The sequence below is a fragment of the Cylas formicarius genome, unplaced genomic scaffold, assembly GCF_029955315.1.
Source record: "Cylas formicarius isolate icCylForm1 unplaced genomic scaffold, icCylForm1.1 PGA_scaffold_10__41_contigs__length_53128322, whole genome shotgun sequence".
Taxonomy (NCBI): Eukaryota; Metazoa; Arthropoda; class Insecta; order Coleoptera; family Brentidae; genus Cylas; species Cylas formicarius.
This window is the reverse complement of record NW_026844214.1, coordinates 11,724,146-11,743,562: the sequence shown is the minus strand read 5'-3', so window position 1 is coordinate 11,743,562 and position 19,417 is coordinate 11,724,146. Positions and strand designations below refer to the sequence as shown.

The 19,417-nt window shown below is 37.4% G+C and overlaps 1 protein-coding gene across 3 annotated transcripts in view; it reads right to left on the bottom strand.

Annotated features, from left to right (window-relative positions):
- LOC132708314 (hemicentin-1) overlaps positions 1-19,417 on the bottom strand; it is a 555,715-nt gene that overhangs the window by 402,686 nt on the left and 133,612 nt on the right. The gene's annotated exons all lie outside the window — the stretch shown is intronic.

Here is a 19,417-nt window from a genome sequence, read left to right as displayed (position 1 = left end):
TGTAGCAAACTATTTGGAAAATTTTATGAGCTCGTTATGGATATGAAATCAAATATGAGTTTTCAGGCTGGTCGATACGCACGTGCTTATTATTAAATGGAAACATTGAAGATATGGTTGTAATTTAAGTTTATTATAACATAAATATTGTAGTTACGTATCAAAAGAGCAAGGTGGTGATATGTTTACGTCTACAGTTTCAAAATTTCAACGGTTACATAATTTGATAAACCTAGAACTAGATAGGAGCAATATTGTTAAAGTAAGAATTGATTCACTTTTGAATAATTTTCCCTAACTTGATAGACTTTTAATTTGGTCTACTTTTTGTTAAATCTGTTAGTGATTTTGCTTGTTTTGTACACTTTCGGAAAGTTAATGTTGAATCCAAGCTGAAGACTTTTTTGAGATGGGGGTATATTTTTGGGGAAAATTATCAAAGGTGGCAAATGCCTTCTCTTAACTAAGATTTTTTAATTTCCATAAAGTTCATACTCAAAATTATTACAAACTGTTTGAGAAGACATAATATATATTTTATTCTACTTAGAAATTACCCACTATGTTTATTTAAGCAAGTAATGACTTTAATATTATTATTTAATTTACTTAGTTCTTTTTTGTGTGAAAGCAGATAAGTTTTCATAAGGCATTTTTAACGTAGTATTTTCTCAAAACATTTCCAGATCTTAACGGGATTAACGATCTGTCAGCATGCATGTTGTTTGTTATACGAATGTTGTAAGATCATTGATGATAAAAGAGATTTCAAATCTCGCTCATTCAGAGTGAACCATCTCAATTTTTTTTTCATAATTGCTTCATAAGCTGCTGTATTATCTTCAATGGACAGGGCATCTCTATCTCTAGCAGCTATTACGTAAAAAATAGAGTCTAGTATACTATTTATGGCTGAAAGTGCCTGAAACTGAAAATGATTTGACGTTATAGCAAACAATAATTCCACCGATGTAGGCTAAGTTACACCAAAATACGAAAAGTTCCTTTTGATTCGCATCGCACGAATCGCCTTGTATGTACGTAAGTAAACTGAATCGATCTATTCAGTTTATGAGGTACATACAAACGAACTGCCTAGAGCAGGCTGTTCTTACTAATTACATAAATTGATCGGAAATGGTCAAGAGCGTTTGTGAACTCAGAAACTTGTTAAACATTTCATGTGCAAACTAATCCTCCTGAATGTCTTTAGGGTGTCAATCAAAGTATTATTAATAGTTCCTTATGTAAACGTCTCAAACGGGATTTCAAAATATAAAAAATCTGTTAAAAATGATGAGGTTTTTTCACAGAAATAAATTTAGACACAATAACATTAAAGCAATGGTGTTAACCGCAAAGAAATGCTGGTGTACATTATAAATGAGTTCCGAAGAATTCAAGGCAAGTAAATCAAGAAGCATTCGACGGAATTCCAAGGAACTAAGAGTGTTGAGGGAATTCTCTCTGCGGTTTCCCCTAGATGCATTTTCACCGTTTATCTATCTACCTGAATAATAGAGGTAAGTGTCCACTTTTAGATAAGCCATATCGATTGTTGAAAAATGTAACCTTGTAAACCTTGTAGAACCACGGAAAATTTCACTGACAGAGCCCATTGGTCATTCTTATATAACTGGTGTATAACAGAGCCCTTTCCACACGGAGATGTTGGCGGATACGAATTCCCCATTAATAGCAGGAAATCACTAAAATTTGCAGTTTCGTTGTCAACCAATAACACCTGTTATCAATCTATATTTAGTTCATACAGTTCATCACTTCGTCAGATTTCAGTTAGACGTGGCAATCTTACGGCGGAATGTTCACAAAATATGCCCCCATATGCTTAGAAAGTGCGTGAAATCTACATGCATTCGCGGAAAATCATTCCCTTTTCTACAAAAATATCAATATCTCTGGGGCGCATCAATTTTTACCATCTTTAGACCACTATATGCCGGTAAATTATAAATTTTGCAAAAACCTCTATACATATGTGGCAAATTCGTTGTCTATAATTTCCACCCAGGTTCCAACTTTCCAGGATTATTTCACCGTAATTTCTCAAACCGTTATCGCCGTGGAGATTTCAAAATCAATATTGAAAGGAAAAAACTGTACAGTTTCTCCTGCCTCGTGGGATGCTGCGATGGCGTAGCGTCTTGTGTGTTTACGTAGCATGTTATACGCGATGCAGCAGCTTTTTACAGGAAATCCAATTTTATTTTGAGCTTGCTACTAACTGCGGCAAATGCTTCGTTAAATATTGCTACAATTAAAGGAATACGTGATAGTAGCGAGAATTGCACAGGCGTAATTGGATTTTTTATTAAATTTGGCTCGTAATTTTAGACGACGGAATGTTTCCGTATTTTCATCACAAGATTGTGATTTGTTAAAACATTCTCTCCGTAATGATTTGTCGATTACGTATTTTAATTTTCGTTTATTTTTTGTTAATCAGTTCAAGGAGAAGGCAAAAGGTATAATCAAAAATTTGTATTTACATGAGAATGTTTTTAATTTAACTCTTTTCAATCATACGAAAAGCTTAATAGCCATTATCAACCACATGTCCGGACAATTAAACAACTTTCATGTAGCCAAATATACTTGCGAAAACGAATTAAGGATGCTTAAAAAATGCCCTTCTCTTTTTTGTTTTTCGAGAGTAATGCATAGGTGCCAAAATATCTTTTTTCTTCCTATTTCAAGTGATAAGGCGCAAAAACAGATATCGTTATCCAAATTTATTATGGTGAAAATAGGTAATCCTTATTTTATTTAAGTGAAATATGTGTAAATACATGTTTGCGCTTTCTGAATTTCTGAATAGTCGATATGTCTTATCCCTTATTACATCGAATTTTCTATGTGCTCTAAATATTGGACTATTTGGCCAAAATGATTTAGAGTATAGACAGAAGCGGCCCGGTTCCGTCATCAGGGTTGTACAGGGTGTCAACGGTAGAGTAAAGTCCATTATCTCATTGGTTTTCAATTTTGCTTTGAATTCGATTTGAAATTTTCTATTAATAATAATATACCTAAACCTAATATTTTAATATACATAAAAAAATTATGCAAAACAAATTATAAATTTAAAAATCTCAAATTTCTTAAATGGCACACCATATATACTATTATTTTTTCTGAAAGATCTTAAAAACCTACAAGTTTTTTAAGTATGTATTTTTAATACTTTTATTTAATTTATTTTAAGAACTTTGTTGGAGATTTAAATAAAGTAACACTATGGTGAAACAAACAGCCAAATTTTGAATTTAGAAAAAGTAAATAATATTTAATACCTATTACTACAAATTACAAAAAAATCTTATTTTTCATTATTAATATGGCACAATAGTTCAAAAATATGCCCTTCTACTTGGACACACCTTTAGTCTTTGTCATATATTTTTTTAGACGTTTCTTAGCTTCCCGAATTCTATTTTCCATATCTTCTGGTGTTGTAGGGGGATTCACACAAACACGATATTTAAAGTATCCAACCAAAAATAAATCTAGTGGCTGCTAAGTTACATGATCAAAGAGTCCATCCATTGAATCCACCTCTACCGGTCCATTTCTGCGGGTAATGATTATCTAAGACTCTTGAACTTCTCGATGGTAATACGGAGGAGTTCCGTTTTGCTAAACCCACATTTGTTGGATTTCAATGTTATCAACTTCTTGATGAAGTTGAAATAAATCACTCTGCAAAAAATCTAAATATATAGTAACCCAGTATATAAATCATATCAATTAATTCAGCTTTAGGAAAAGCTATACCTTGTTTATTTTTATTTACTGATACCACACTAAACTTTACAAAGTGATTTACTCAGTTGTCACGTAAAAATTTCACAATCTCATTTTGTCATGTCCAACTAATGTTATAGTTATAGTCTTAGAAAAATGGTAAATATAAGAAAAGTTCAAATAAATCTCAAAGTATTAAAAATAGATATTTGACATGCTTAATCAAAGCTGTAGGTTTCATAAGATCTTCCAGGAAAAATAATAATACCTATTGTGTGCCATTTAAGAAAATAGAGATTTTTCAATTTAAATTTTCCATTTGAACACACAGGATCTCGTTCAAATTCCGTTGTATATATCTTACACATCATCATCATCTTCGATAAACGCTAATATCAGTTTTAAAAATAATGGCGTTATCGTAATTTTTTTGCATGTGTGAAAACTAGAATATTGGAAAAAATATTTACTTCTTTATTATTGTCAATATAATAATATATATTTTTCATTATTGTTAATTAAAAAAGTTGAAGAAGTTTAAAACGAATTCAAAACAAATTTTAAAATTTGGGTGTTTCATTATAAAAAATTTAAGTTTTATTCGTATTTTGTATTGAGATAATGAACTTTATCGTTGAATCACCGTGTACAGTTCACGATATTCAAGCTGCAACACCCACTTCGATTTCGTTGCCGGAGCGGACTTTGCTTTCCCGAGAATATGAAAATAATTAATTTAATGATAAGGAGCATATTCAAAATTTTTATCCATCTTTGGCGTTTCCGTTGCAAAAACCCTTATTAAAAAATTAATATCAATATTCCCAAGTTAATCATTTTCTTTTAAAAAATAATAGCACATTACAATTCACGACTGAACTTTTTTTAATTATTGGTCATAATGTCCCCAAATGTTTAAAGTGATAGGTCACCTTCCCGCACAGAGTACAACACTACAGTAAATCACTGGAAGTTGCAATCGAGTTAGCTAAGTAAATAATCACTTAAGAATTGTAAAAATAGAATTCTTCAAAACTTCTACGTCTTCCTACTGTTATATGTCATTTATAAAATAGGTATGAATTGACTCATGTAAAATCAAATCAAATAAACATTAGGTATAGAAATTCTTGCTTAGTTGACTCAATTAGTAATAAATCCTTTATATAAAGATTTAAATTATTGTAGGATTGTTTATCGTTCGTCTAAGGTTCTGAGGAAATAAACACAGTCCGACGTTCTGGCAAATTAAATAAGAATATATTTTCACTTATTTACACAGCGCACAACAACTTCTTTTACACTTGGCATGGACAACAACAATTCGTCTACCCGTCTTTCGTCTAAAGGTGCGTCCAGACTACCTGTACTAGTGCTCGTGCTCGCGGGACTCCCGAGTAGTGAAGACGTGATGGCAAGTCACAAGACAAGCCACGCGAGCTCCGCAAGCCATGAACTCGAGAGGATCCGCCTGGTGTCGGTACATCAAAGCGACTTGCGACAAGTTGAGCAAGCCATCTGGACGGAGAGTGGTTTATTTTAGTTGATTGCTCGTTATCTTCGACGATGGAGTGGACTAATGATCTAAGTTTAAAATTCGTAAATATTTGAAATGGGAATTGATTTTCGAAATGTGGCACCTTTCTTTGAAATTTTTGGTCCCACCAAATTCAGTATGGTGTCGAAATCTGATGGGGACATACGGCAAAACGTCTTGAAATGTAGGTTATCGATTCTTAGGTCCCTCAAAAGATTTGTTCCACTGTAGACTTCACGATTTCGGAAAATCGATTATATCCACCCTCTTCGTTTTCGAATAAATAAATGTATCAATAGGTAACTCGCACTGGCGACTATAACTTTGTCACGATCCATTTAAAAAATCGGGCACCTATACTACGGATCCTCTCAAGTCACTGCCCCGCTAGCAACTGAAGTCCGTCTAGACACAAACCAGCTTGACAAGTCTTTACGTCATTAGGAGTACCGCGAGCACGAGCACGAGTACAAGTAGTCTGGACGCACCTTAACAATTCGTGTACTCGTCTTTCGTCTTATTAAAGAAAAAGAGTAAGCAGCACGGCTTTCCGCGTTACTCACGTCTTTTGCCTCTTTTTAGTTTAATCGTATAATACGTAATGCCCCTGGTCAAGCGTCGTGACCTGCTTTTAAACCCTTAGTCGGTACGCATGAAAAGTAGACCCGAACTCTCAGAAAACACCCCAAAGCGGCTTGCTTTTGTGATCGGCTTACGTCCATTAAACGAAATAATGTAAACATAACCCTTTATAATTGCATGCAGAAACAATAAATAAAGAAATACCGCGTTGACGAAAACTAAACTAAAGGATATATTTTATCTACATTATCATCAGTGCTCACATCAATTTGCAATTTTTCGACTCTGAAAAAGCAACGATATCACATCTTTTCAAGCCTTATCTTATGACTACCGTTACCAGTTTAAACCACCACCGTTTTGGCTAAACGTTGATCGATAAAGCCTCTCCAACTTTCAAACTAATCCAATTACCTCAAGCATTCAAACTAAAAACTCAATTAAAAACGTAAAAAAAAACGTGATATAATTAATCAGAATTACCGGGAGTCTGGTCGTTAAAAACATCAATTTTAATTTTCAATTTTTAATGCAGCAGCTTATTTGACGGACTAAATAACCGGGCCAACCGCTGCTGATAATGAACAACAGATATGATTGAACGGTGTCGGTTAGTGATTGAAATATTAATATTTTAATTTGCCTCTGGTGTGTGCAGCGGGAATCAGGGTCAGCGGAAAAAGTTCAAATCTATTAAAATTGACGCACTAATTTGGTAATACGCTCGGTGTGGTTTGAATTTGATTTTTCTGGAGTTTGATATAGAGAACATTCCGAAAACCGGGCATTAATAATATTAGTACTGCTTCGTAAGTAAATCCAGTTTATTACGCCACATCCGATTTTGGGCCACTTTATTTGCTGAGTTTATTTTTTTCGTTTCAAAGTGTAGTATAAATTTACTCTTGGTTATAAATAAAAATTTATCCTTGTATATAGTATAAAGACAAAAAAAGTTTAAATTTGATTATCAAAAGTTCCGATTTATTTAAAATTAAACTTTAGCATATATTTATTGTTTGAGAGGGCTTTAACTATATATTTTTCTTATTTTCTGTGTAGCTAAAGTAACAAATACACAATTGCAAATTATTAGAAAATAATTTTCGTATTTTATGCAGCAGTGGAATTTTACTTACATAAAATAATATAATTTAACAAACCTGGCAATGCAAAATTTTCATAGCTTTTTATGTAATTTTTTGGTACATCCATGGTGCGTAAAGCAAATATCACATATATGAACTTGTAAAGTTACATGATTATACATGCGTTATCTACCTATCTGTATGTGAATAAATACATGATGGGTTAATGCTAGTTCCAAACAAGCCATGGATACTTTCCAAGACCAAACAATGGTTTTACACAAAACAATAAGTGGAAATACATAGCCATTCAAGTATATTTTTGACATTAATATGACTGCATATGTATTTTTACACTTACTTAAATTTGATATAATTTCAAAGGAAAATACATAGAGTAATTTTTTATATAACGGACAACTTCAATTTTAATGTTAGGACATGTAAAAATTTTACTTAACGTTTCATGGAATATTTACTTGAATAACCAAGGCAATACATTACCAATGATAATTAAGGTCATGTTACACAAATATTTTTTGCTGTGTAACTACTTGGATTATAGGTAGCCTACAGTTCTTAATAGCACTCCTGAATAATTATTTTAAAGCTAAAGAAGCAGTATCGGAAAGAAAGGAAATGTAAACTCTAGAAAATATGAAAACTAAGGATATTGTTCAAAAAACACATACATCTGCAGATTTCTCAGATTCAGAAAATTACATAATACCATATTAAGAAAAGACAGCTAAAAGCTAAAAAAAAAGAACATAAAATAATGAACTACTGCTACTATTATATTTTGAGTGCGAAGTGAGCTCATTCGTTTTTTCATTATATAAATTCGGTAACCCTATTACTTTTAATGGAAGTTTTGTGGACTTGAGTAATGCGTTAAGTATAATTATTTCAGAAATAGATAAAGGTGGCGGTGACAATTATGGAACTGAATGTATATTTTAAGTTATTTTTGAGAGCGGAAGAAAGAATCTCATCACCACTTCTATGGAATAAAACGAAAAAGATCTCCAGTAAACAGTTTTCTATGGCAGACGCTAATTATTTCGTAAATCTATTTTCAAGAGATACATAATGGTAATGCGATTTTAATGGCGAGACACTAAAATTTATCGAAGTCTAGAGCTCTGTGCAATTTGCTAAGCTGTACAACTACAAGCAGTATTTGCCTGGCTATTATTAAGACCCTTGTTTTCGTAAATTATTAAAAACGAACAAAACAAATGCTTATGGTAGCTGTTAATTTTTACTTTTCTCAATTCTTAATTAATTAAACGATTATGGCCAGTCAGTAGATGTTCATTTTAATTATTTTAAATAAACTTTAACATTTACAATTTACGTGTCAATAACGAAGCTAGCAATACCACCTCGCGTTCGCCGTTAAATGAAAAAGACTCTCAACACAAGACAAAACAACTCTTGGAAGAGTGAAAATTTTGCTATTTTTAGAAAACCCGAACAATTATTTGGTTTTTTGGCCGATTTAAAAATGCAACAATATTGATCCATTCAGAAGTTACAAATAATTATTCTGACGCATTTCTTTTATTATTTTTTCCCTTATTATTCAGAAAAATCTGGCGATTTCGCTAGCATGTTGAATATCTCCATCCTAGTTTACTGTTTGGTAACTCTTTATTTATCTAATCGAAGACATGATATTATTCCACAAGAGAAAATATACACAGGCTACTGTAGTACTATTTAGAAAACTTCTGGATTCCTTCCGCGCCGGTTGTAGATGAATCAAAATGCATGATTGGCGAATCGTTTACAAGTTAGATTGATCAACAAAGAAAAATCCGTTTGAGGTACCAACAGTTTACAGCGTGTCATGCATATGCGGTAAAGAAGACCGACCGAAAAATATCAACTAAGCTCAAAGAACATGAAAGAGCCTTAAGACAAATAAACTCATCTGCAAATTGTATTCAATAAAACTAAAATTCTTGCATTCAGATTAAGCAACCATAGAATCTTAACCGCGACTCATCAGTCATCCCAGGCAATGTTCGTGACCTTTCTTTAGCTCGACCCCTCTCAAATAATAAGCAGCTATATAGTAGAATGCGAGTCAATTTCAGTCAAGCTCTGAAGAAGCCAATTGGAGCAATTGTAAATACTGTTTGGACTCCCATTTTATATTGAAATCAACAAGATATCGGTAAAAGATAGCAAAAAGCAGAATTGGTAACTACACTACACAAGGGTTTTCTGAAAATAAACTGGAATATATTTACTACAGTAATCAAAATAGCACGAACAAAGGCAAAAGGCAACTGACCAGAATGGGGTCCAACAGTACGTTCCTACAATTAAGTCAGACCCTGTATTTTTAAGTAGAGCAAAACCTGGCGACATAGAAACAAAAGGACTGCGCCAAAATCGATTCGATTAATATTCATTCCACCAATGACTGAGCGAAAAATAATACGCTCAATTATCCCTTAAAACCTGAACGGATTGACGAATGGTGGATTCAATTAGTTTTGCGTGGCACAAAATAAATTTAGTTAAACGAGTGGCTTTGTGGAAATATGAGGAAACTCCAAACGCCCCTAAGCTCAAAATAAATATCTAAAGTCATAAAACTGTAACAGATATTGATGAATGTTCGAGATCAGTTAAAGTTGCGCGTCGAGTTTTCAGACCCTCTTCCGTAAAATATTAAAAGTTTTCGACCTCAAATATTTTTGTTTCAGCAGAAAACCTCTGTTTGATGTTTTAAGGGATCGAAGAACTTTTCCTATCAATTAACGAGATCATTAATAAAATATGTTAGGGGAAAGTTAACAAAGATTTAATCCGTGCCTTACTTGCAATATAATATGCAATATGTATTTCTTCGAGCTTCTGCTTCTCAAATTTCTCATCTTGAAAGTGAGCTTATAGATACACCAACTTTGTTTTGTATTTTTTATCTAAGAGTATCATTTTCATATATACATTATCTACCTGATTGCCTTTACCGATACGAGATTGTGAATATGCGTTAACTCACGCTGGGTTAATTTATGTCATCTTGTTGGTAATGCGGGATTGTATATTTCATACGTGACCTTTCGACGTTCATGTCTATGCGTTAATACTGTCTATACGGGTGACATAAAGTTTCACATTCGCAAGGGTGGTGTGTGTGGGGGACACATTGATCAAAGACAATAATTGCAATTTAAAGTGAATTGTTGTGGCGTTAGACGACAAATTTCCAGAAAGATGCATAACACAGAGCAGGAAGACGTCCGCTATATACCGAGTGACACAAGAAAGTGGGAACATTCTATAACTTTTAAACGGCTTGAGATTTGGAAATTATGATATAGTCTGAATGTCCAATTTTTTGACAATATGTAGTCAATAGTTGCACTTCCGGTTTGAGCAGAAACGACAGTAACATTTTTGGATTCAGGTAGAATATGATGGTTTTTATCTTTTTTTTTTTGGTTTCTTAATTTTTAATTTTTGACAATTATGTCTAGGAGGCTGTGACAATCAAAAATACTTTTTACCGGGTCACCTGAAACTTTTCTTTACTCGTATAATAGCAAATTGCATTTAATGTAATGAACTATTATTTTTTTAGGATAACCTAGTTTTTTCAAGTAACAGCCTAGTGGGAATAAAAACTTTTTAAAACCGATCCTTTTTTGCAATATTTTGACGCAAAACTTTCAAAATCCGTTAAGAAATAAGCTCACAGGAATGCAAAAAACAGATAAGTAAATATATTTTTATAAAAACAAAATATTACTTAGGTGGCTTCGCTTCTATTCATCATCAAGTCGGCATGATTGGAAATTCTGACAGTTTGTACATTTTTATCTGATTATCGATTTTGTCGTGTTATCGATTTCGATTATCATTGAAAACAATAATCAATTTATAAATGAAGAAAAACTTGATATGTTTTGATATACGGGGAATGAAGAAAAAACTCGCGACAGGCCGCTATCCGGAACGTCGCCTTCTTGCACATTCTTTCTTTAGAAAGCTGAAATTGAAAATGAAAAATCTACAAAATAATTTTTGATATAAGTGAAGAAATGGAAATCAATGTTGTGGGATACGTCTACGTAAATCTAGCTGGGTCGCTTAGAGAAGTGGTATTAGAATTAGACATGTCAAGAGAATCTGTGAGGAGAATATAAAAAAAAAAACAAGGCCATCGTTCTTTCAACATCTTTATGAAGCTGACTTTGTGAGAAGACTTCGATATTATACTTGGCTTTTAGATAAACATGACGAGAATAATAATTTCGTTAACTTAATTTTGTTCACTGATGAGTCACGATGGTCTTTAAATAATCAAAGAATTATTCGTCCCGGACAGTTTCACGAACGGTTCGGAATCAATGTTTGGGCAGGAGTGATAGGAAGGGGAATTATTGGACCTGTTTTCTTTCATGGTGCCCTAATTGGTGCACGATATTTACAATTCCTAAGAAATAATTTTAGCACATGGTCCAGTCAATTAGCCCCCACGGTCACCGGCCTTGACAACGTTAGATTTTTTTGATTGGGGGTACGTGAGAGAGTGCTTATATAACTCCAGTGTTCGACCTACAAGAATTACAGCGGAGAATATCGGCTGCATTTGATAATATCACTCCAGAAATGTTAGGAAGGTTTACAGAGAATTTAATTTCTAGAGCCAGGGAGTGTCGTATACAAGAAGGATATTTTGAAAACATTCTATAAAAGTTTCATCTTATAATAAATTGATTATTAAGTAAATATCTATCGCAATTATTTAATTCAAATAAATACAAAACTCCAGTTCCAAAATAAATGAATGTGATGTTTTGTGTCAATGTAAAACCTGTCTTACAATAACACACGTAGATATACCACTTTCAAATCGATTCTATCGACATTGTTGAGGTTTTATTTTCTAACAGATTTTCAAAATATTGTATTGAATCATAAAAAAAGTGACAGATTTGAAAAGAAAAAAAAATGCTATTCTCTGGTTCTTCTGAGTTTCAGGTAAAAAAATGCTTATAGCTTATGACGTACGTATACATACAATCCTTACGTTAGGTTTTGACCGTATTCTAAAAGATATTAAACTTTTCACCTTAATAAAACACTTTCAATCGTTGAATCCCAGAAGACACTCCCCCTTGAATTTTATTTTTTTTTAAATACTAATGTGTCTTTTTCTTTCAACTGCACGAGCTTGTCGAGAGTTTCTTCTGCATTTTTAATCTTATCGACTTGACAATTAATAATGATTAGAGGCAAAGTAATATTTTGTTTTTATAAAAATGTATTTACTAATCTGGTTTTTTCCTTCCTGTGAGCTTATTTTCTAACGGATTATGAAAATTTTTATGTCAAAATGTTGCAAAAAAAGTACCGGTATTAAAAAGCTTTTGTTCCCACTGGCATCCTATTTGAAAAAACTGGGTTATTACATTAAATGCTATTTGCCATTAGACAAGTAGAGAAAAGTTTCATTTACAATTTTTCCCATGATCAGGGGACTGGGTAAATAGTATTTAAAATAAATAGTAATAAAAACCGCCTATCCTACGTAGAATGATCTCTTGAATCCAAAAATGCAAGAAATATAGGTTTTGCCATTTAAAATTCGAAAGTTTACTACATAATATAGTCAAAAAATTGGACGTTCAGCCTATATATTAACCCTTCCAAATTTCAAATCGCTATCTCAATCCGTTTTAAAGTTATAGAGGGTTCACTGTGTGTGAGTGTTTCTTGTGTCACCAGGTATATTTCATTAAATTTAATGACTCAAATATCCCATTGGTTGTTTCAATCATGTGACGTCGGCCGCAATACGAAAACAATGAGTTCGCTAAAACTTAGTTTTTCGATTTTTTTTTTGGTGCTGGTGAGTTTTGTATCTGGCCACCCCCAGAAAAACTTGCTTTATTTCTGCCGCAGAATTTTTTTAATACGCTTTTTTAAACTTGACCTTTCATAAGGAGGCTGCGGGATGTTATCAATTAACTAAACAATTACCTATCTACTATTTTGTCGATTTAGTTTACACCACAACCTGTTTCAAGATTGTCAGGAATGCGCATATTAAGCACAGAGCGAGATTCCAATATTTGTCTCAATATAACAGTTTCCATTTATGTTTAGAACAAGTTTGTCGAAAGTTTAATTCAGCGGCTATAGCGAGAATCTGCGCGAAAGTTATACCTATTCTGTTAAATGATAGTTAGGTTAGGAACAGTAAATTGTAAATTCTATATTCTACCGACGTCGATAATGTGAGGTTTTCGTCATATTATCCAATAAGGAATTCCATCGTAAACGGAAGGCCCTTTAGCCTCAATAAATCGGACAATAAACCGAAAAACAGCGTTCATCAATACATTGAAGTATTTTTATTTTAGTAATGTCGACACCTTCGAAATTTTAAAATCATTTACACTTTGCCGTTAGTGATGTTATGGTCATTATTTTTTAAGTATATCGTGCGTTGAAGAAAATTTCCGCTATGGAATGCAAGCGACTAAATAACCAAAAAAAAGTGTCATTTTAATATGTGCTGCGAGAGAATCGTTTTACGTAATACTATATTTCTATCTTTAACAAACTTCAGTTACAGTCAAGCTCTGAACAGTATGATTGGCGAAACGTTAGCTAGTTCGACTCAACAAAAACCGACCTCAGGAGGAATCCAGAAGTTTTATAAAAAATAGAAAATTCTTTTCTTCGGAATATGCTACCAGGTAGCGCAATAGTTTATGGCAATGCTAGTATAGCACTTTAGCTAAAAAAGTATCAACGCTCAGAAACAAAACAAGAGGTATTGCTAGAGTTCCCTAGTCACAATGCCCTTCGTTTTGAACAAACAAAACAACTAGTTGAAATTTTAAGATCCAAGTCCTTTAATAAAGCTTACTTTGTAGATGAGTTCATAAAAAAATCCGGTAATATACACCCTAGATTAACACGCATTGCAATTTTAATCTTCTAAAAACGACATAAACCGAAAAAACACAGTCAGACGCAATTTTATTTAATATGAATTTAATATTTATATAATTCAAATTATATAGTACGCGATAAAACAGAATGCATCAATATATTTGGTGTTTCAATTTCCTTACTACTTTCCTGAATCGGTTTGATTTATTGGCCCAAAAACTAGCAGATATAAACGTTAATAGTGTTATTACAGTCATGACCATTTATCATGCGTCGGACTAAATCTTTTTATATAAATCTTATTTTTGTGGTTCGTCCTACATGCTTTAGGTATCCAGTGGCATTGGAGATACTTGTGATACCAGGAATCACATATAAAAGACCCCTGTACTCTCGAGAAGGTAAACTACGTATTTCGTGGGTATTTTGGATAAATCAATAAATTGAGCCCTTAGTTTCCATCTGGTGCACAACTAATTCGGAAATGATACCCCATGGTATCGAGATACCTTAGATAGCAGCGTCTGGTCAGAATTGAGAAGATAAAAGAATCTTTCTCTCTGTATGAGAAGTCAATCCCAATCCTGCTGCTTTTCATAGACAGGACATCCTGAATGCGGTCTGTAATGTATAACACTTGCCTCTAATGCCCCTGGCTTCCAATTTTCCAGTACCTGAGTAGATGGATAAAGGGACTTCCAGGGACTCCTAACCTCACTTTTTGGCCACTCGGCCACGGGCCATTCGGCCATCTTTTGCCGCCCATAGGCCACTCGCCCATAGGCCACTCGCCCATAGGCCATTCGACCATGGGGCCACTCGCCCATAGGTCTTCTTCTTTTGTGTGTCTGGCCGTTCGGCCATTGGCCGCTCGTTCAAGGTCACTCGCCCATTGGCCGCTCGGCCTAACCAAACCGTCGTCCGTGGTACCGACCTAACCAAATTGTGGTCGGTGGTTCCAACCAAACCGTTGTCCGTGGGTGCCAACGGTTGTCAGTGGTGCCAACCGTGGGGGTCCGTGGGTGCCAACCGTTCGCCCCGCGGGGGGGCGTAGCCTCCGCTGGTAGAGGTGGGGGGCGTAGCCCCCGCTGGTAGAGGTGGGGCCCCCGCTGGTAGAGTCCCCGCCCCCCCGGCCCTAACCAAACCGTCGTCCGTGGTGCCGCCAACCTAACCGTCGTCCGTGGTGCCGACCAAATCGTTGTCCGTGGTGGTGCCCCGCCGTCGTCCGTGATGGTGGTGGTGGTGGTGCCCCCCGAGGGCTGCCGCTGGTGCTCGCCCCCCGTCCCCCCGCCCCCCCGTCCACCCGTCATCAGCGCCCTAACTTAACCAAACCGTCGTCCGTGGTGCCAACCAAATCGTTGTCCGTGGTGCCAACCAAACCGTGGTCCGTGGTGCGCCCCGCGTGCCGTTCGGGGCGCCCGCGCGGGGCTGCCGCTGGTAGAGTCCCCCGCGGCGTAGCCCCCGCCGGTAGAGTGCCCGCCCCCCATCTCGGGGGCGGGCACTCCGTCGTTGAACGGTCACTTTAATGCCGAGCTAATTATGTACCGTCCGTTCCGTCCCGTTGCCGCTAGATGTCGCGCGCGCGCGCTCTCGACAGAAAACCCGTCCGTCGTTGAACGGTCACTTTAATGCCGAGCTAATTATGTACCGTCGGTTTCGTCCCGTTGCTGCTAGATGTCGCGCGCAATATATACCATATCAAATATTTATCGAGGAGGGTCTTCTTCTTCTTCTTTTTGCGTCCAGTTAGTCGAACATCCCGGTGTTCCTGTTGATGACGTTCTTGTTCCCGCCAAAAAAAAAAAAATCTTTAAACGAAACCAGAATCTAACTTTTCGATGAGGGGGAGTGCGGCATTACTTCAACCACCTCCACCCCCCTGTATATATATATAGACACTCCGTAATTTTATTTTGTCAGTATGTTATACTTTGCGTCCGGAAGCGGCCTCGTTAACACGCTGATAAATAAGTTACCTTTCGAACTACACCTTCCCGGTTATCAATTTTGCGGACCGGGGACGAAATTGAAAAAACGGCTTAGTCGCGGCGATAGCGGCGTGAATCCTTTGGACGCGGCGTGTAGGGAACACGATATTGCTTATTCGCAACACCAATCGCTCGAGGAGCGCCACAAAGCGGATAAAGAGTTAGAAAAGCGTGCGTGGGAGCGAGTAAAAGCGAAAGACGCGAAGTTTGGTGAAAAAGCGGGAGCGTTCCTTGTCACTGCCACAGTTAAGGCCAAACGCAAGCTCGGTATGGGCCAACCAAAGCAGCGGAAGCAGCAGCAGCAGCAGAAACGTCGTCGCTCGGGGCTAAAAAAAAAGAAGGCGGGTGGTCGCAAGAAAATTAAAGTATCCCGCAAGCAGCGTAGCCCCGTTTCCTTTCGACAGGGGATCGTTAAAAAAATTCGCAACGCATTGAAGAAAAAACAATTGTTGCACCACGATAATCCGACAACTTTAAAGCGCGGTGCGTCGGAGGCGCTTCGGGCGGGCAGAGACGCCGTCAAAAAGGCGGGCGGGCGTAAAAAAATTAAGGTGCCCCGCATTATACCGTTCGAATCGAAGAAGAAGAAGGGGGGAATTTTACCCCTTTTACCGTTATTGGGTGCCCTGGGGGCTTTGGGTTCGCTCTCGGGCGGTGCCGCTGCCATTGCCAAAACAGTCATCGATGTGCAAAACGCACGAAAGAAACTAGAGGAGGACATTCGACACGACCGCGCAATGGAAGAGATCGGGAAGACCGGTTCGGGGTTATTTTTGAAAAAGAGTCCGAGCGGCGGATTCGGTCTCTACCTGAAGAAGCAAAAAAACTTCCTATAAAGCTGCCCAGAAGAGCCCTATACGATATCGATTTAGTGGCGGCGGCACGCAAGTTAAAAATACCTTATTTTAGGGGTGTCTTTATGCGAGACACCTTACCCGAACGAATCAGATCGAAAGAGTGTGGTATAGTTAATTTGGACTTGAGTCGAAATCGAGGAACTCACTGGGTAGCCTACAAGAAAATGGGGACGGATGTCGACTATTTCGACAGTTTCGGTAACCTAAAACCGCCCGTCGAATTGGTTAAATACTTCGGCGGTAATGGCGTCAACATCTACTACAATCACGACCGATATCAAAAATTTATACAGTACAATTGCGGCCATTTATGCTTGCAATTTCTCTATAAAAGCGAGGGAGCGCGCGCCTCCCCCCAAAAGAGAACATGTCCGTCATCTTTACGTTGAAGGGACACAGTTCGGTTTTGTCCATCGACTTTGTCAATCCGCTGCATTTGGACGAAGGCGTAGAGTACGGTTTGGCTCTGATCGGATTCCACTCGTACAATAACATCCCCAACATTGAGAACGGCTCGAATAAGTTGTATTATTTCGACGAGGACAACCACGAGAACGTAATAAACATTCCGACCGGGTCGTACGAAATTAGTGACATTGAAAACTACATTAACGAGCATCTACCGAAAAAACATCCGGTCGACAAGAATGCAAAGTTAAAAGAAGAGATCTCGATCAAGCCCAACAACAATACGATAAAATGTGAAATCTATAGCGACACGTACGGGATAAACTTTAAAGATCACGACGACAGTATCGGAAAACTGTTGGGTTTTTCGCGGAAAATTCTGGAACCCCGCAGCGTGCACTGTTCCGATTTGCCTGTGGACATAATAAAAGTGAGAACCATACATATAGATAGCAACATAACGTCCGGAGCGTTCTACAACGACAGACCTTCGCACACAATTTACGAGTTTGCCTTGTCCGTGGATTCGGGGTACGCGATCGACGAAACCCCGAAATACTTAACTTACTTGCCGGTAAACAAGCGAGAAATCTACAACATTACGCTACACGTTCTGGATCAAAATTTCGAGCCGGTCAATTTCCGAGGCGAGGAAATCATCGTCAGATTGGAGTTGAAAAAGCTATCATAAATGTTGATTTTTAACGAGGCCGTCGAATATAAAGGTCCTAACAAACCGTCGGTAGAGTCAGTCACGAGACCGAGGGGTACCTGTAAAGGACGCCTTACACCGACGAACAAGCAATTTCTTCGTTCGCTGGGCTACGATGTTATCCAATCAAATTTTCGACATACACAGAAAACCAAAATATGACGAGTCGATTCAGCGCGTGGAAAGTCGCACCTATCACCCGTTTGTGAAATCATTTCTCAACAATGACACAATCGAGATAACGATCAATCAAGGAGACGCGTGGTTGCTTATGCACGACGCCGCCATTTGTGTTAAAGGAACGCTAAAAAGGCTCACCGGGACCGACGATTTGGAGTTTGTAAACAATGCCGGAGCATTTTTTTTCGAAACTGTGACTTACGAGCTGAACGGAAAGGAAGTGGACAGCGTGCGCGATCCCGGTATAGTCAGTACGCTCCGCGGCTATCTATGTTACGACGAGAAGGATTCGAAGCATTTAGACGTCGCCGGCTGGAATTTCCCGCAACGAGCTATTCTCGACAAGGACGGATCTTTCAGCATGCGGATCCCATTGCGTCATTTTTTGAACATTTTCAACGATTATAATATGATAACGTGCGGAAAACAAACCGTAAGATTGGTACGGGCGAGACACGACAAAAATTGTATGGTTATTACTCCGAAGCCCGGCACCGCCGCCATTATTTCCAGCGAGGCGACCACGGCGGAATTAAAAATTGATAGCGTCGATCTCAGGGTCAAACATATATTTCCAAATGACGAAATCAAATTGCAATTGTTGCAATCGATTCGAGCGGATCAGCCCATTCTGATACCGTACCGAAGATGGGAACTGCACGAACATCCAGCCCTGACCGCGGGCGCTGTCAAAGAAATTTGGTCAGTAAAAACGTGCGCGGCGGTTGAGAGTCCCCGCTATGTGATCGTCGCGTTTCAAACAAATCGAAAAGATAATGAAAATAAAGACGCCACTTATTTCGACCACATCGATATAACGGATATACGACTAACGCTAAACGGAGAATATTACCCTCACGAACGCTCGCGCCTCGACTTTGACAAGAACGATTTTGTGGAGGCGCATCACAATTACACGGATTTCTATCCTAGTTATAAGGGATGCGAGGAGAGACGCGCCCTGCTCAACTACGAAACGTTCAAAAGTCGAGCCGTATTAGTCATCGATTGTTCTAGAAGAAACGACAGTCTGAAATCCAGCACGGTCGACGTTAAGTTAGATATCGAGGCTAAAAACGGATTTCCTGCAAATACGCGCGCCTATTGCGTCATCATTCACGATTGCATCGTGGAACACCGGCCGCTTAGCGAAATTGTCCGAACGTTGTCGTAATAATAAATACGAGGCAAATTTGATCGAGCGGCGCCAGTTCGTGGTACGAAGTTTGTGAAGTCAAAACATTTTGTGGTAAACATGCGGTTCGTGGTGGTCGACATGCAGGGATTCCAGCTGCAAGACGGCGGCGAGGGCTTCGTCGTCAAGGAGTTGGCGGCATGTAATGGCAGTCAAAGCTGCCATTTCATTTTCA